We start from the raw sequence: 15,828 nt of genomic DNA on the forward strand, positions 1-15,828 counted from the left end.
GGATGTTCACATTTTCAGAGTGTTCCAGGACTGGAAAAGGTTACACAGTTAAGGAGTGATGTTGGAGCTGTGGGAGTTCACAGAGACTCGGAGGTTTGAAGGGTTTGGGGCTGTTGATGGATAGAGGGATATATTTAGGGACAGTAATATGGAACGCAGAGGGAGAGTTTAGATTAGATTCCCTACAGCATGACAACAGGTACTTTGGCCCAACAAGTCCACACCAACTCTCCAAAGAGTAACCCAACCAGACCCACTTCTCTCCGACAATACACCTAACACTATGGGCAACTTAGAATGGCCAATCCGCCTGTCCTGCATATCTTTGGACTGTGGGAGGAAACCGGAAACCCGGAGGAAACCCACGCAGACTCAGGGAGAAAATGTGAACTCCACACAGACAGACAGTCACCCAATGCTGGAATCGAACTTGGGTCCCTGGCGCTGTGAGGCACCATTGCTCAACACTGAGCCAGCGTACTGCCCCAAATTGCAGAATTACACAACAGAGAGTGTTTGAGGTGTCTGGGAGGGCTGTAGGGAGTTGAGGAGCAAACAGAGATGTGGAGTGCTGCTATGGCTTGAAAAGGGTCTGGAGGTGTTTATATTGATATGAAGGTCGGTAGGTATGGGAGAAGATTACTGAGGTCATGTGGTGCTATAGGCCAGGAGGCAGGAGAGTTATAGGGCCTGCCGAATGTTACAGTGATATCATGTTCTCCTGGGGCTTGAGGAAGGTACACAGGTGGGTACTTTGGTCGAGGCTGGAGGATTTTACAGAGACGGGGGAACTGTAAGTACTGTGCAAGACTACAGAAATAGGGATTACTGTACTGAGTGCAGGATGTGATTATTGAAATTTGGCATGTTATCGACACTGGAGCAATTTATACATCGGGAGAGTCGTCAACATTGGAATAACGTTGAAATATATATCGGGAATATGGGAGGGGTAGAGGTTATAGAAACAGGAAATTTTCTGGGAATTGCAAGCAATCAAGACCCTGGCACAAATGATTTGGACTGAAAGGCATGTTTCCTTGCTGTATGACTGTATGACACGACAAGAGACAGTGAGAGGGGGCAATATGGATCAGAAAGATCACAGGTTTCAATGCCATCTCATTGATGGAGGCCTGCTTTCCCCTCTGTTGTAATGATCCTTACAACGACACCACAGGCCTGGATTGATAACTGTCAACTTCCGAAATTGATACAGGAAGGCTCTGTACAGCAGAGAGGAAAGTAAACAAGAGGGTGGGTAAACAACACAGACACCTCAAACACTCTCTGTTGTGTAATTCTGCAATTTGGGGCAGTACGCTGGCTCAGTGTTGAGCAATGGTGCCTCACAGCGCCAGGAACCCAAGTTCGATTCCAGCATTGGGTGACTGTCTGTCTGTGTGGAGTTCACATTTTCTCCCTGAGTCTGTGTGGGTTTCCTCCGGGTGCTCCTGTGTTCGTTCTTCAACACTGTATCTATGTCATGTCTTCTGGACCAAAGTTCCACCCCTTAAATATACTCTGCTCTGTTCACTGTGAGTGATCTTATCGACCTGCAGGATTTACTGAAGGCTTCAGATCTCTCTCTCCACCTCTCTCTGGCTGACCAACTGTCTTCAATGTGGTGATGACCGAAACAGGAATTTGGAAGACTGATGAGTCAGGAGCATCCTGAGTACCTACAGGAGACAGAGAAATGAACAGAATGGGAAATTAGACTGAGACAGTTAGGGTTACATATGAAAAATGACACTGAGTCCCATAGAGACCTGGAAAATACCCGTCTCCATTCCTGGACTCTGCTGCCCATCTCTCTGGAATGGAGAATTCTGTTGCCTCAGGATACGCAGTAGCTGCAAAATGTGCAGTCACCGGCATCAATCAAACCCTCACAGTGAGGGATACCACATGGAGAGATACTGAGTAATACCAGAGTGCAGGAAGGTATCAGGATCAAATCATGGTCGGGAAGAAAGGGGTTTGATTCATGGTGCACTGGGGGCAGTACTCAGGAATGAGGGAGCAAACAGTGGGCCAGGCAATCCAGAATTTAATGCCGGTAGCAGTGATACCCATCTGGCTGCTTAATACCCTTGAAGTAAGGAAATCTGTTGGGTGCTGCCGGTCTGTCCTACATATGAATCCAGACACAGAGAAAGGAGGTTGACTCTCAACTGCCCCGTGAAATGATCTGGTCAGCCACTCAGCTCAAGGGCAGCGCTGGGATGGGCATGAAATGCTGGCCAGCCAGAGATTGCAACATCCCACGAGTGAATTAAAAACAACACTGCCGGGAGCAGTGTCCTGGCCATTCGTGTCGTTAGGTTTATGGACAGGGCTTTAAACTGACAGAGAATATGCAGGCACAGGGTTCAGGTGAAAGGAGCTTTCCAAATCCAAAGAGAAAAGGTGACACATCAGAACAGCATGGGGATGTGACTGAAGACTAGCAGAAAGGAACAGGTAGGGACAGTGAATTCTGACAGGAAATTCTGGGAAAAAGTCAATTACAGTTTTTTTTTGGAAATATCAAAGTATCTGCGAGACTTGGTCACCAGAAAGATGTGGTTGCAGGAGAAAACTTGCTGTACTGTTCTGTGTTCTAAACAGGTAGAGTGATCATGGCAGGAAGAGGTTTCAGGAGGCTGGAGAGGATGGGATCTGTATGAATAGACACAATTAGGAAGGTTTGCTCAGAGTGCCAGAGGTAACAGAAACACCAATAACATGATCTGAAGCAGACGACCCAGACTGGGAGGGGTGTGGAGATTGGAGGTGGTTTCACAGGTTAGTAGGAGCATAGACCCATAGGAGGTTACAGAGACGCGGAGTGCTGTATGGCCTGTAGGATTTCATGAAGATGGAGAGGTTGGGAGGGATGTGCCAGTTGACAGGGATAAGGACATTGGTTGGATGGAGCGGTTTACACAGTCAGGAATATTTTAGGCAAATCGAGCAGATTACAGTGATAAAGTGGGTTGTATTGACTGGAGGAATAAACAGGGATATGGAGGGTAGTCATGGCTGAAGATGTTTATAGATACAGCAAGGTTTAGGCTCTGCAGATTATTTAGATATGGAGGGTGTGGAGTCTGACAGATTTTCGAGAATGGCAGTAATTTTGGTAGGAATCAGGATTCCTGAAGAAGGGCTTATGCCCAAAACATCGATTCTCCTGCTCCTTTGATGCTGCCTGACCTGCTGCGGGTTTCCAGCAACATATTTTAAGCTAAAGTTAAAAATCACACAACACCAGCTTACAGGTGCAATAGATCTATTCAGAGGCACGAGCTTTCGAAGTGCTGCTTCTTCTTCAGGTGGTTGTGGAGCACAGTCATAAGACACAGAATTTATAGCAACAGGATGGCAGGGTCATGGAATGAAATATTAAACAAGTTTTGATTCAGTCTTTCATCTTTTCGAATGATCACCAGTGCTTCCAAATCTAGCGCTTCCAAACACAGAGGGACCTCGGCTATCCAAATATCAATTATCCGAATATCGGATTATCCAAAGGAGATCTCGAGGTCCCAATAAAAACATTACATCAAAGAGCTGTTTCAACCCTGATCGCGTTTTTTTTGTTTACACTTATGAAAACCGATCTCAGCTGACTGCAATGCTGCCGAGAACACTCCTGGACATCGAGCCCAGGTACCACCTACAAATTACTGACCTCCCACCCTCTTTGGCTCTCCCCACACTTAGCTTCGAGTTCTACATAGGGGTAAATCCTAAATTCCCCTTCCACAGAAACTCTCTCGAACATTATCCTGTACAGAGCAGACGTGGAACTTGTCGAAATTTTGAAGGAAAATTTGTGTATGTGGCTATGTGTGTGTGTATGTAAGCTTGCGCTATTTGGAGACTTACCCACCGAAGGCAGTAGCTGTCTTACTGTTGGTGTCCATTCCGGCTGCCGAGGAGGGGAAGGAGATGATGGGAGCGGGGTGCACGGTAGCAAGACAGCTGGGGATATGACCGTGAACAGTGGGTGGTGCGGGAGGGAGATGTAATGTAGGACGGGTTTGGGAACGGGTGGGGAGGCGCTGTTGGAGACGGGTGGGGGCAGTCTTTGACAGGTTTGGGGGGGCGCTGAGGGTGATGTTGGATAGGTTTGGAGGTGGGCGGAGGGTGTTGCTGGATGGGTTTGGGGTGGACACAGTACTTTGTTGGAAGCAGGTGGAGGGTGATGCTGGATGGGTTTGGGGGCAGGCGGGGTGCGCTGTTGGAGGTGGGCGGAGGGTGATGATAGATGGGTTTGGGGGCAGGCAGGGTGTGCTGTTGGTGCAGGCAGGGTGCGCTCTTGGTGGTGGGCGCAGGATGATGTTGGATGGTTTTGGGGGCAGGCAGGGTGCGCTGTTGGTGCAGGCAGGGTGCGCTGTTGCTGGTGGGCGGAGGGGGATGTTGTATGGGTTTGGAGGCGGGCGGGGTGCGCTGTTGAAGGCGGGCAGAGGGGGATGTTGGATGGGTTTGGGGGCAGGCAGGGTGCTCTGTTGGAGGCGGGTGGAGGGTGATGTTGGATGAGTTTGGGGTTGGGCAGGGTACGCTGTTGGAGGTGGGCGGAGGGTGATGTTGGATGGGTTTGGGGGCGGGCAGGTGCTTTGTTGGAGGCGGGCGGAGGGGATGTTGGATGTGTTTGGGGCGGGCAGGGTGATATTTTGGAAAACGGGCGGAGGAGAATGTTGGATGGGTTTGGGGACGGGCGGGGAGATGTTTTGGAAGACGGGTGGAGGGTGATGCTGGATGGGTTTGGGGGTGGGCGGGGAGTGATGCTTTGGAAAACGGGCGGAGGGTGATGATGGATGGGTTTGGCGGCGGGTGGTGTGTGCTGTAGGAGGTGGGCAGAGGGTGATGTTGTATAGGTTTGGGGACAGGCAGGGTGCTCTGTTGGAGGCGGGTGGAGGATGATGTAGTATGGGTTTGGGGGCCGACAGGGTGCTCTGTTGGAGGCGGGTGGAGGGTGATGTTGGATGGGTTTGGGGGCGGGAAGAGTGAGCTGTTGGAGTTGGGTGGAGGGTGGTGTTGCATGGGTTTGGGGGCAGGCAGGGTGCACTGTTGGTGCAGGCAGGGTGCGCTGTTGGTGGTGGGCAGAGGGGTATGTTGTATGGGTTTGGAGGCGGGCGGGGTGCTCTTTTGGAGGCGGGTGGAGGGTGATGTTGAATGGGTTTAGGGGCAGGTCGGATGTGCTTTTGTAGGCGGGTGGAGGGTGATGTTGGATTGGGTTTGGGGCAGGCAGGGTGCGCCGTTGGTGCAGGCAGGGTGCGCTATTGGTGGTGGATGGAGGGTGATGTTGGATGGGTTTGGGGCAGGCAGGGTGCGCTGTTGGTGGTGGGCGGAGGGTGATGTTGGATGGGTTTGGGGGCAGGCGGGGTGCGCTGTTGGTGGTGGGTGGAGGGGGATGTTGGATGGGTTTGGGGGCAGGCAGGGTGCGCTGTTGGTGCAGGCAGGGTGCGCTGTTGGTAGTGGGTGGAGGGGGATGTTGGATGGGTTTGGGGGCAGGTGGGGTGCTCTGTTGGTGCAGGCAGGGTGCGCTGTTGGTAGTGGGCGGAGGGGGATGTTGCATGGGTTTGGGGGCAGGCAGGGTGCTCTGTCGGTGCAGGCAGGGTGCGCTGTTGGTAGTGGGCGGAGGGGGATGTTGCATGGGTTTGGGGGCAGGCAGGGTGCGCTGTTGGTGCAGGCGGGGTGCGCTGTTGGTGGTGGGTGGAGGGTGATGTTGGATGGGTTTGGGGGCAGGCGGGGTGCGCTGTTGGTGCAGGCAGGGTGCGCTGTTGCTGTTGGGCGGAGGGGATGTTGCATGGGTTTGGAGGAGGGCGGGGTGCGCTGTTGGAGGCGGGCGGAGGGGAATGTTGGATGGGTTTGGGGGCAGGTGGGGTGCTCTGTTGGAGGCGGGTGGAGGGCGATGATGGATGGGTTTGGTGGCGGGCGGGGTGCTCTTTTGGGGGCGGACAGAGGGTGATAATGGATAGGTTTGGGGGCGGGTGGGGTGCTCTTTTGGAGGCGGGTGCAGGGTGATGTTGGATGTGTTTAGGGGCGGGGGTGGGTTGCGAGTGGCTTTGGACGGTTTTAGTGGCGGGGTGGGCGTGGGTCGGTGTTGGAAGGGTTTGGGGGCGAGCAGCGGTGTGTTTTTGGGGACTGGCGGGGCGTGAGGGCTCACGCATGGTTTGATTCTGCCCAGTCACCTCAACGGGAACGAGACATTATCGAAAACTCCGAGCTCCAGAGGAAAGGCATTGAATCAATTAATTTAATCATCAATTATCCGAATGAACTATTGCCCGCCCATCTCAATCAGATAATGGAGGTTCCTGTGTAAACCAGCTGGATGATAACCTGGTGTTTTGTGATTCTTTCCTTCCCCAATCAACCCCTGCTCGATCCTGCTGAATGGCTCCAATATTGACCCTGTTCCAGTTTAAGAGCTTAATCTGTGGATCTCTCTGATCTTTTTCCATAACTGTTAAAACAAAGACAGCTGTGGTCACTGGAGCCAAAGTGCTCTCTGACTGACACTTCAGTCACTTGGCCAACCCCGTTTTCTGAGGGGAGGTCCAATATTACATCCACCTGTGTAGCGCAGAGCCCTCTACATCTTGATTTAGGAAAAGTTCTTAGACATATTTAACAAGTTCCACCCCGTACGGTCGTTTTACACTCTGGGGGACCCAGTCAATCCAGGAGAAGTTAAAATCTCCATCCAATACTACTCTATTATTTTTATAGTTACCTGCAATCTCACTACACATTTCCTTCTCTCTTACCCGCTGGCTATTTGGGGGTCCTGAACACCATCCCAGCAGATTGACCATCCCCTGTTTGTTTCTAACTTTTACAAATATGGTCTCATGTGATGACTGCTTAACAATATTGTCTCTAAGCACTGTTTTTCTGTCCTCCCTAATTAACGGGACAACTGCCCATCCTCACTTACTTGTCCTTCTGTTACACCTGTAGTTTCTGTATCCTGGAACATTATTCTTCCACTCCTGCCCTTCCCTCAGCCATGTTTCTGTTATGGTTGTAATATCCAAGTCCCCAGAGATAATCCATGCTCTGAACTTGTCTGCCTTACCAGTCAGGCCTTGTGTATTGAAATGAATGTCCTTTCAACCAGAAGTCTTTTCCCTGCCTATACTGTGCACGGATATCCTGGATAGGAAAATTGCTCTTGATGCCTCATGTATTTACCCCTGACTAGTAAATGGCCCCTGTCTTATTCAGAGTCCCAACTCCCTGACAAACTAGTTTAAATCCGGCCAGGTAACACGAGCAAATCTCCTTCCAGGAATACTGGCGCCCCTCTGATTCCAGTGCAAACCATCCCCCTGGTACAGGTCACCTCTACCCCAGAAGAGATCCCAATGACCTAAGAACTGAAAACCCTGTCCCCTACACCAGTTCCTCAGCCACACATCCATCCGGCCTATCTTTCTATTTCTATCCTCCCTGGCACGTGGCACTGGGAGTTACATGGAGATCTTTCACCTCAATATACTGTTTTTCTTAACTTCTTACCTAACTCCCTGTACTCATTTCACAGGACCCCATCCCTTTGTCTACTTCTGTCATGTGGACCCATGTTCATCCTCCCTTCAGAATGTTCAGTAACCGCTCAGAGACATCCTTGACCCTGGTACCCGGGAGGCAGCACACCATCCTGGGGTCTCTTCTGCAGCCACACAGCCTCCTGTCTGTCCACCTCACAACTGACTCTCCTATCCGTATTGCAATCATAAGACAGGATCTGGCAAACAGAGACAGGGAGGAACTACCTGCAGATTGGTCGATATTAAGAAAGTGGGAGTATTTAAAAACGATGCTGTGAAAGCTCAGGGCCAGTGTGTTCCTTGACGAGTGAATAGTAAAGGCAGCAAGTCCAGCGATTACTGATCAAGTGATATCGTGAGTTTGATAAAGAAAATCCAGTTCAATAAAATCAGGTGAAGCCATTCTCAAGTTAAGAGAGGGCAAGGGGATTGTAGAAAATGAGGGACAAACAATGGTCATGAAATACATTTGGCAGATACAACTGAGGAAAAACCTCAAGTTATTTCATCACCATCGTTAGCATAAGAGGCTTCCCAGCGAAAGAGGGAGGCCTGTTAGAAACCAAAGGGATAATCTGTGCATGGAGCCAGAGGAAGTAGGTGAGGTCTTCAATGAATACTTCCCATCTGCATTCACACAGGAGAAAGGCATTGTAGCCTGGGATTTCAGTCGGGATGGCGAGGTTCTAGAACATGGTAAGATCAATAAGGAGAGGGTATTAAATGCTTTCACAGGCATAAAAAGGTGGAGAAATCCCCAGTGCCCAATAAAATGTATCCCAGGCTATTATTGGAGGTAAGGGAGGAGATTGCTGGATCCATGGTGGATATATTTAATACTTTGCTGGCCACAGGTGAAGTGCCGAATGACTGGAGGATCGCTAATGTGTTTCCTTTGTTCAGGAGCAGCAGAGATAGGCCAGGTAATTACAGAGCAGATACTCTGACAGCAGGGGGAGGGAAATTATTGGAAACAATTCTGAGGGACAGTTTGAATTCATAACTGGAAAGGCAGGGATTGATTAGGTTTAGTCAGCACGGATTTAATACAGGAAGATCTTGTCTGATGAACTCAGTTCAGTTTTTTTGAAATGGTGTCTGACAATGTTGATGAGGGCAGTGCAGATGATGTGGGTTTCATGGAGTTCATTAAGGCCTTTGGCAAGATCCCACATAGAAGGCTGGTCCAAAAGGGAAGAGCCCATTGGATCCAAGGCAAGTTGGCAATTTGGATCCACAATTGGTGGAAGGTTGGTTTTGTGACTGAAAGCCTTTGTCCAGCGGGTGTACCACAGGGATATGTGCAGGGGCCATTGCTGTTCATTATGGGCATTAATCACTCGGATATGAAAGCAGAAGGTATAATTATTAGGTTTGTAGATGACATGAGCGGTGACGGTGTTGTCCACAGTGAGGGGGATGGTCTCAGGCTGCAGTCTGAAAGTTGAGGCTGGAACAGAATTTCAACAGAGTAATTTCAATTCATAACCAGGCAAGAGCACAGCTGGCAATGAGGGAAAACTGATAAATTAAACTGCATTTACTTGATGCAAAATGCCTGACAGGTAAGGCAGATGGACGCACGGCATGGATGGAAACATGGGACTAGGAAATCACAGGAATTTCAGAAACACAGCTGAGGGAGGGACAGGGCTCGCAGATCATTGTTCCAGAGGACAGATTCAACAGGAAGGATAGAAGGGGAGACAAGGGAGGAGGGGGAGTGGAGTTTTTGATCAGTGAAAACATCACTGCAACCCTGAGAGAGGATATTCCTGGGGATCGCCCAGTAAAGCTGTTATGTAAATGAGAAATAAGAATGAATTATCAGTTTGATATGATTGAACAACAGGCCTGCAGTAGTCAGCGGGAAATTGAGCAGCAAATATGTGGGAGATCTCAGATATCTGTAAGAATGATAGGGTTGTAATGGTGGGGGATTTTAACTTTCCAAACCTAGACTGGGACTGCCAGAGTGTTCACAGCTTGGATGGGAGGGATTTATTCAGTGTGTCCAAGAAAACTGTCTCAATCAGTCTGTAACTGGCCCGACTGGAGAAAAGGATAAAACCTGACCTCCCTTCAGGAAATAAGGGAGAGAAAGGGACTGAAGTCTTTGTGAGAGAGCACTTTTGCAAAGTCACCACAATTCTATTAGTTTGAAAATAGCGATGGAAAAGGACAGGCCTGGTCCACAAGTTAAAGATCAAAACTGGCCTTGCCCCAGTCCAGAAGGTATTAGGCAAGACTGCCCAAAAGTTGCTTCGTGGAGGCCATTTGCAAGTAAAGGAACGTCGGGCAAGTGGGACTCTTTCAAACGAAAGATAAATTAAGATTTCAGGGCCAGCATATTCCTGTTAGTGTGAAGGACAATGCTGACACAAGTGGGATGCACTGGATGACTGGGGACATTGAGGTTCTGGTCAAGACAAAAGGGGGCACATGTCATATACAGCCAACTGGATTAAGTCAATCCCTTGAAGAACATTGTGGGTGTAGTAATACTCTTAAGAGAGAAACCATGAGGGCCTAAAGGGGAACTGACAGAGCTTTGGCAGAGAAGGTGCAGGAAAATCCAAAGAGATTCTAAAAGTATATTAACAATAGAAGATTAACTCGGGATAGAATGTGACCCCTTAAAGTCATTTATGTGTGAACCCACAGGAAATGGGTGAGATCCGAAACAGACACTTCACGTCAGACCTTACTATGGAAAACACACTGGGAAGCAGGGAAATAAACAGTGATGTTTTCAAAAGAGTCCACATTGGAGAACAGGAAGTTCTGAAGGTTTTCAAACACATTAAAATTAGACAACTCCCTGGGAACCAATCAAGTATACCCCAGGACATTGGGGTAAGTTACGGAAGAAACTTACAACGATATTTCTATCACTGACAGCCACGGGTGATGAGTTGGGAGCTTGAAGGTTGCCTAATGTTGTGGCAGTATTTAGGAAAGTCTGCGACTGAAAGCTAGCGACATAAACACCAATTAGCTTGATGTCAGTCGTGCCAATGTTGTTGGAAGCAATTCCACGGGACAGGACTTACATGCATTTGGAAGGGCAACGCTTGGTTAGGGAGAGTCAGCACAGCATTGTGCATACAAAGTCGTGTCTCTCAAACTTGATAGAGTTGTTGAACAAGTCACGAAGAAGATGGATGAAGGCAGAGCAGTAGACGTTGTCTATCTTAACTTCAGCAAGGCCTTAGACAGGGTTTAGCTGGTGCACTGGTTAGTAAGATTAGATCACATGGGATCAGGGACAGCAAGACAAATGGACACAAAATGGGCTTGACAGTAGGAGACAGAGGGTAGTGGGAGAGGGTTGTTGTGCAGATTGTGGCCTCTTACCAGCGGTGTGCCATAAGCATTGGTGCTGGGGTTTAGCATGTGTTTTATTGACATAAACAAGAATATATAAATTAATGTTAGTAAGTTTGTGGATAGTAAAATACATGTTATAGTTGGCAGTGAATACAGTTATCAACGGTGCTCTTAACCAACTGAGCCAGTGGGTCAAGAAATGAAAGATGGAGCAGAATTCAGGTATTGGGTGTTGTTAAGACAAACCAGGGACGGCCAATTAATGGCAAAGCTCTGGACAGTGTTGTATAACAGACAGAGACCAAGGGCTACATTTACATTGTTCCTTGGAAGTGGCGTCACAGGTGGACAGGATGGTGAAAGCAACATTTGGCACACTAGCCCTCATGGGTTAGAGCATTGACTACCTGAGTTGGTACATCATGATACGGCTGTTTCAGACATTGCTGGGTCCGTAGTTGGAATGCTGTGTAGAACTCTGATCCTCCTGCTTTAGGAAGCATATTCTGACACTGTAAATGGAGCAAAGATTGACGAAGATGTTAATGATACTGGAGGGTTTGACAGAAACAGAGAGGCTGGATAAGCTGGAAAGCAACATGGGTGGAATGAGATAGATTTGGCAGATAAGGTTAATGAGAATCCAAAGAGATTCTACAGCACACAAGTACAAAAAAGCTACAAGAGAGACAATAGGGCCCGTCAAAGATCAATGAGGCCATCCATGCCTGGAATCACAGGAAATGGGCGCGACCCGAAATGAATATTTCATGTCAGAACGTACTGTGGACAAAGACTAGGAAACAAAAGGAAAGAAAGAGTGATGTCTTGAAAAGAGTCCTCATTACAGAAGAGGTGGTGCTGGATATCTTAGAACACAAAGGTAGAGAAAGCCTGAGGTCCTGAACAAGTGTATCCCAGAACACTGTGGCAAAGTCGCAGTGGGGACCGTGGCAGAGATATTTGTATCATTATCCTTCGTATTTCCATTGTGTGTAGGTGGCTGAGGGGTCACCTTATAAAGGTTTATAAAAACATGAGGGGTATACGTAGGGTGAATAGTGGAGGTCTCTACCCCAGGGTAGGGGAATCCATAACAAGAGGGCAAAAATATGAGAAGGGAAGGGAAATACTTATAAACGACCAGAGGAGAACATTTCCACACAGAGAATGGTGCACATTTTGAATGAGCTGCGCTGAAGTGGTAGGGAAAAGTACAATTACATCATGGAAAACACGTTTGGGCAGGTACATGGATAGAAGAAGGTTTGACGGGATAGGGACCAAACGCAGGCAAATGCGACTCGTTCAGGAACTGTGGTCACCATGGACTAGTTGGATCGAAGGAACCTTTTCTGTTCTGCATGGCTCTTTCTCCAGTTATCGGAGGAGGAGATGACTGAGATAAGGCATGTTGTAGGCACAGAAGCAAGTCACAGCGATAGAGACAATAGTCTGTAATGCAGTATATTTCAAATATGGGAAGGGACTATCAGGAAGGGAGGAGGTTACAGGGACAGGAACTGTTATAGGAGTTAAAAATTATTGAAGACACTGGTCCACAAGACATGGTATATGTACAGTGTTGGAGGGACAACACAGAACAGAAAGATCCCAGGCAGCATTCACACACACTCACGGGAAGTCTGCTTTCCCCTCTGTTATACTGATGTTCATTAAGATATCACAAGCCTGGATTGATAACTTTGACACTCCCGATGCTGTCTCAGTACAACCAAACCTACAGAAGGGGTGGTGATTGAGCCTGGGGTGTGTCTGTACTGTGCTCCCCCTCCAGTACTGTATCTGTGTCATGTCTTGTTAGCTGATGTTTGGACCCCTCTCATTGATCCCTGCTCTGTGCACTGTGAGTGATCTTACTTCACTGCATGATTTATTGAAGGTTCCAGATCTCCCTGCCCTTTGTCTCTCTGACTGACCAACCATCTTCAATGTGGCGATGGATGAGGCACACAGTGGTTGGGAAGTCTATTGAGTCAGGAACTTCCTGATTACTTACAGGAGACAGACAAATAGACAGGATGGGAAATTTGACTGATGAAGTGAGGATTACACATGGAGATTGGCAGTGAGCCCCACAGAGATCTGGAAAATTCCAGTCTCCATTCCTGGCCTGTGCTGTTGTGTCCCTCTGGAGTGGAGAATTCTGTTGGCTCAGGATCTGGAGTAGCCGTAAAAGTGAGAGACACTGACAGAAGTAGAAATTGGACCCCCACAATGAGGAATACCACATGGAGAGACACTGAGTGATATCACCAGAGTGCAGGAAGGTATCATGATCAAACAATCATTAAGGAAAAAACAGGTTTAGCTCCATGATGCACTGGTATCAGTGTTCAGGGACGAATAGCCCGTGAGCAGGCGAAGTGATGGCCTTATTGCTAGAGCATGTATCCAAAACCTCAGCTAATGTTCGTGGGAGGAAGGTTTGAACACCACCTCCTGAAATGGTGGAATTTGAGATAAATTATTTTAAAAATAGTAATTGTCAATCCATCAATACCATTCCTGATGTACAATAAATCCAAACACTTCGCCTTTCAAGAAGGACATCTGCCCATCCTCACGTGGTCTGCATGACATCCCCATAGCAAATTTTTGCCTCTCAATTACCCTCTGAAATGGCAGAGCAAGTTACTCAGCTGAACGACAGCTAGGACTGGGCAAGAAAGTTTGGTCAGCCAGAGACATCCATATCCCATACTTTATTTTTTAAAAAGTCCATTCCGATGGTCCCACTGGAACTCTGCTGGGACCAGTGATCTGGCCAATCATGTCAGTAAGTTTATGGACAGGGCTTTAAACTGACAGAGAGGATGCTGGGACAGGGTTCAGGTGAAAGGAGCTTTCCAAATCCAAAGAGAAAAGATGACACATCAGAACAGCATGGGAATGTGGCCGGAGACATGCAGAAAGGAACAGGGCGGGACAGAGTTTAACTAAAACTATACATCAGTGAATCGATTTTTGACAGAAAATTGTGGGAAAGAGTAAATTATGTTTCTTTTGGAATGGATAAAGTCTCTTCAATAAGATAGATGGATTTGTGACACAGAGGTGAAAGAGGTACGTGGTTACAGGGCCAACAAAAGGTGGGAAATAAATCTTCAATAGTTCACAAGCTGGCAGAAACTCAGGCAAAATGGGTAATGCTAACAATAATGGAAAACAAAGGCATTACAGGGAAAGCATTTGGTCTCAGATCATGAAGTAGAGTCAGTCTGAATGTAAATTCTGGCTACTACTTGCCAAGGACACAAACAGTAGAAGAGAATTAGCCACCTAACAACATTTCATTGCTCATCACTGCATTACACAGGAACTCACTGGAACTATTAATAGAGGTATTGTAATAATTTAGTGAAACTTCAGCATTCATATAATCTTGCCAATCATACTGACAAGAGTGATATTCGAAGAATTTGTAGAATTCTTTTTCAGTGTTTCTTTGAATAACAAATTGTGCAACTGGCTAGGGACATAACTATCCCAAAGCGACCGTTGTGTGATGAAATTTAGTGACTGAGTAATGTCACCGGGAGGGATGCTCCGGGAAATGTTGGTAAAGTGTAGTTTAGAGAAATATAAAGTTTTAAAGTGAATCACAGAAAGGACAAATTACAACTAGAAACAAAAATAGCCAGTTACATGAGGTTGAGAGGAGAATTGACTGAGGTAAACAGGCTAAACAAACTGAAATATGTGTCTGTAAATGAACAGTGGAAAACATTTGAAGGGACAGTGAAAAATGCTCTACAAAAATACATTGCACTGAAACAGATCAAACCTCAGCATGAAATTCCCACCTGTCCCTCATTCATGACAAAACCGATCATATTAGTTTAACAGGCGGAGAAGATCACCAAAACGTAATTTAAATCCTGAAGTGAGAGAGTGTTTTAGGAGTAGGTTTTAAAGGGATTGCAAAGGGTCTACTAGCAGGAAGAGGGCAGTGGGAAGGGGAATCGTTGTCAGAGTTTAATGATATAATAGCAACAGAGAGAGCTGAAGGTGCTGGAGGTGGTGAGAGTGTTACAGAGAGTGGTCAGGGCCTGAACGGTGTTACAAAGCCAGTACGGATTGCTGCAGCTGGAGGGGTTTGTACAGGTAGGGAGGGACATATATATTTTTATTTATACATGCGATATGGGTGTCACTGATTGGACCAGCATTCTTTGGCCCACTGCAAATAGCCCAGAGGATGGCTCAGAGTTAGCCAAATTGCTGTGGGTCTGGAGTCACTTGTAGGCCAGACCAGGTTAGAATGTCAGATGTCCTTCCCTAAAGGAGATAAGTGAACCAGATGAAGTTTTCTACTGATCAGCAATGCTCTTATGGTGACTTCACCAGTGTCTTGTACAAATACAACATGGTAAAAACAAGGGCTGCAGATGCAGGAAACCAGAGTCTAGATTATCGTGGTGCTGGAAAAGCATGGCAGGTCAGGCAGCATCTTGACATCCCAACTCCTACTCTCAATGCTCTGGCCAATGAATGTAACCATCCAAAACGCCTGCTTCACCAGCCTGTCTAACCGTGCCACTTTTAAAGAACTGTGTACCTGCATCCCTGGTCTCTGACTGACAGCACTACCCAAGGCTCAATCATTAACTGGACAAGTCCCACTCTGGGTTGTTTCACCAAAATGGAGCACTTAACGTTTATCTAATTAAGCTCCATCTGCTATTCTTCAGCCCACTATCCCAGCAGTACTGTTTATCCTGTTGTATCACAGATAACCTTCTCCACTGTCCACTTTACCACCAATTACAGTGTCACCCAAAAAGCTTACTTACCAGGAAACCAATATTCCCATCCAATCAGTGTTCCCACTATACCGCTGGTCACATGCCTCCAGTCAGAAAATCAACATGTCTCCCATCACCCTCTGTCTCCTACCATCAAGCCAATTTTGTATCCAGTTGAC

This window comes from Hemiscyllium ocellatum, chromosome 46, assembly GCF_020745735.1.
Source record: "Hemiscyllium ocellatum isolate sHemOce1 chromosome 46, sHemOce1.pat.X.cur, whole genome shotgun sequence".
Classification (NCBI taxonomy): Eukaryota; Metazoa; Chordata; class Chondrichthyes; order Orectolobiformes; family Hemiscylliidae; genus Hemiscyllium; species Hemiscyllium ocellatum.